A 3989-nucleotide genomic window follows, 5' to 3' on the forward strand; every position below is an offset into this window, starting at 1 on the left:
ACTAGAAGTGAGTGTTTGTTTGTTTGTTTGTTTGAAATTAGATTGTTAACTGTAAATGTATTTTATAGTACATAGATGCATGCAGTAAAAACCCAACAAAGAACTAATTGCCTCAGGAGATAAAAAAATTGCAGTTGGTGCTAATGTGACTGAAAGTGTGCAATGTGCAGTAATTGATCCTAGAATCCACTTTCCTACTAGACTGCCAGCTACTAGGTATTTTCACCTATGGGTCATATTGCAGAGTGCATCTTTTCTCTAGACTTTGAGGAAAAGCATGGAGGAACTGAAAGATATGGGAGGGTTTAATAGGTTAGTTGAGGTTGGTTAAGAAGGACTTTCACTAGCAGACATCAGTTGAGGGAATGCATGTTTACAATTGGCTAAAGCCATTTGTTTATGCATCTAGAAGCAATAAGAACAGCAAGTTTTTTAATACAAATAAATAAATACATGCCATTTTGTGGATGGGAAGTTAAATCCTAAAGACCAACATGGCAGCTGGCCAACTGGTAATCATGCTGAGCCTTCAGAATTATCCCTGACATTTATGCAGAAAGCAGGTAGATGAGGCTTGCCAGGCAGAAGCCAGCAAACAAACAGTACACTGAACAAACATGATAGATGGGGAAAATTCTTAGATGATGAAGGGAAAGCTGTGATTTCAGGACATCATTTTCACTGTAGCTTGTAGCCGTGCCAGGGAAGAAAAATTCCAGAGATAAAAAACCTAGAGCAACCCTGTAATCTCCCTTGTACTTGTCCTGTGTGACAAGTAACCCTTTGAAATCAAAAGAGATGCAGTCTAGAAGAGGAAAGTTTGAGCATAAAGAGATTGGGCAATGCTCAGGTAAGGTGAAGTCAGAACAAAGAAAGTTTCTATTTAAGATGCTGAACTGTGACTCAGAGGAACTAAATTTTCTTCCTACTAAAAATCAGGCTATTGTATTATTCGAAAAGAATGCTTTCCAAATGGAATATAGGCTATGTACTTTTAAGAAGAAAGGACTTTAGAGCTGACAAGTGTATCTAGTGTGTCAAAGTGGTAATGAAGTTAGTTCTGCACTGCTTGAAAAACAGCAAATTTCCTTGAATTTTTGTGATTAAACATTTAACAGAAAATAATTATTTCCTGGCTGGCACTTAGGCACCAAATATAAATACACAGAATGAGAGCCAAACAGAGGAAGAACCTGCTAACCATCACATTTGAAAGCTGCTATTATAATAGAGTCCTCATAATATTAACTGTTAATTATAAAAACTAATACCTATAAAACTGAAGTACACAGTGGGAGAAAGTATGACATTTATCTTGCAGAACTCTTCCTCCCTTCAGTCCTTTATACACACACAAAAATCAGTGGTTATTCTGTATAAACCAGCAGTTGGAGCAAGAGAGAGCAAGCATATTAAATTGCAGGTATATCTTGTTATCAAGGAGAAACATTAAATTTGCTAAATTACAAATAAGAAAAACTCTGGATTGCTTCATATAAGCAAAGACTTCTATAATAAACCTGAGTAAGCAGAAGATCAATGGCTGCATACCTGGGGATGGAGTAGGACAGGAAGAGTTCTTGCCCATTACTATGAGTGTGGCAAACTGTACTTAACCTGACGCAGCAGGAAATGTTTGCTCTGTTGAGCAGAGATTTACATTTGCACTATTTGTGCCTACACAAAACATTAGATTAGATGGGAGATGTATGGAAAAATTCAGTATGAAGTATTTGGAAGAAATCTGGAAAAAAATCGGGCTTGTTAGCATTACTTTAAAATAATATCCTTAACTTCTTGAAGGAAGTTGTTTCTTCTTTCTGTGTCACTTCACTCTTTTTTTTTTTTTAACATTTCTCTACTTCCTTGTCTTCATTTATACTGTCATGAGGGGAAATTCGGTGAGTGGACAAAAACAACTTCATTTTTCTACAGATTTATTTCATTTTCTGAAAAAAACCCCCCACAACAACAACAAAAGAAAAAGAAGATTAAACAAATACATGGATTTATTTCATTTTCTGAAAAAACCCCCCCACAACAACAACAAAACAAAAGAAAAAGAAGATTAAACAAATACATGGAAAATCATACAGCACATACAGTCCTACAATATCTATTCACAGACCGGTATGGTATTAGGTACAAATATGGATATTATAACTGAGAATGCTGCATGTCCTCTTCCTGTGAGACTAGAATGACTAGAATGCCAAAATCTAAGGTATACATTTCAGCAGGCGTTAAGAGGTTGCAACTTAATCAAAACAAACAGGTCACCACACTTAGGTGAGAATAATGAACTGCAAAAACATAAGGCAAGGAAGGACAAGCTAAGTAACAGCATGACAGAGAAAGATTTGGATGTTACCATAGGTTGCAGGTTGAACAGGAGCAAAAAAATGTTATGCTACTGGAAAAAAAGGCAAACCTTTATTGCGATTTATAGCCAGTGTTATCACCTACAAAACATTAATTCCTCAGCTCTCCTTGGAGCTGTCTGTGCCTAAGCTGGGATGCTGTGTCCAATTTTGGATACTTCAACGAAGGTATGGTCCTATTGGGAAAAGAAAACAGAGGAAGATTACAATAATTATCAGGCTTCATTAAAGTATACTTATGAGGAGAGGCTGAAGGAACTGGGTTAAGTTTGGACTTGTTAATGAATAGCTGAAGCTCAGAGAGAAAAACGGAGAGGTAAAACAATAGCAGTTTCCAAGTACATAGAAAGTAATCTTAGTGACAGGAACAAGCTGTTTTCTGTGTCTATTGGGGACAGGTCAGAGACATTTTGCTCTCAGCTGTGGTCATCTCTTTTGAAGTCTGGAAATCTACGTGTTACCCAAATAACAGTTTGCATATAATCAGTCTTTGCACTGCTACAATCTTCCTGGTGTGTTAAAAATAGACTTAAGAAAAACAGTTTAGGAAAAACATAGTGGAACTGGAGAAAAGGGAAAACACTTTCCTGTGATTGTAGATTGCTTTCCTCCTCTGAAGCAGCTGCTGTCTGAAATTGTATTCAAAGAACCCTCTCCTCACCTCTGTGCTGAATAAGCCTACAGCAAATCCTGGCATGAGATTAGTTTGAAATGAAATAACTCCTATTTTGGAGTGGACTGTGTGATGAAGATGTAGTTATAAAATAAATAATGATTCAGCTCTAACTTCCAATTTTGTCCTTATTAAGTTGCTCAGCCAGGTGTTGAAACCAATAGAATTTGCTTTTCCTCCATTGGAAAGCTATTTTGAGTGTAGCGTGACTGAAGAACAGCCACTTATTAGCTGCTCAGCAGTGCTCTCAGCTTTTCTGCTAGAATCTCCGCCACTGCTCAAACAACACTCTTGCCAATACTCATGTAGCTCAATCAGTAACACTGTGGTACAAAATGATGCAGTGGTTGTAATGGTGGTAAGTTGCATCTCTGTTTCACGGCCTGGTGTTGGAAGGGATGCAATACTGATTTTGAGCTTCAGTTTGTATTTAATTATTTCTGCCTTCAGCCTATCCAATTGAGTTCCTTTGTAGTTTCAGTGCAGCAAGCATCCTGGCTGAAATTCCTGAGGAACATTGTCGTGTGCTGTTTCAGAGTTGCATGTTTCATGGTGAAGCTATCTTTCCTTCATGGTGAGGGATGCAATCCTTCAGTATTCCAACTGGACTGTGAGGATTTATTAGTTTGCAGTGCTCTGTGAGTACCTTGCATGCTACTGAAATGAAAATTATTGTTACAGCCGGTCTGAATGCCATCTGGGATTTCCATGCTTTGTTTCAGCTCTGTTGTACTCCACCAAGCTTTAGCTGGTACCATTAACAAAAGATTAGCATTGCACTCTGTTGTTGTGTGTTTCGTGCAGGATGCAGCACCTATATTAGCCTTATATAGGCTAATACATCCTGAGAAGCTGTGCTTGGCACACTAGAACTCCAAGGGAAAGCCCCAGAGTTGACTCCTGGAGTCAGCAGCAGACAGGAGCTGAATGCAGGA

Source organism: Chaetura pelagica, unplaced genomic scaffold, assembly GCF_000747805.2.
Source record: "Chaetura pelagica isolate M959 unplaced genomic scaffold, ChaPel_1.0 scaffold28, whole genome shotgun sequence".
Taxonomy (NCBI): domain Eukaryota; kingdom Metazoa; phylum Chordata; class Aves; order Apodiformes; family Apodidae; genus Chaetura; species Chaetura pelagica.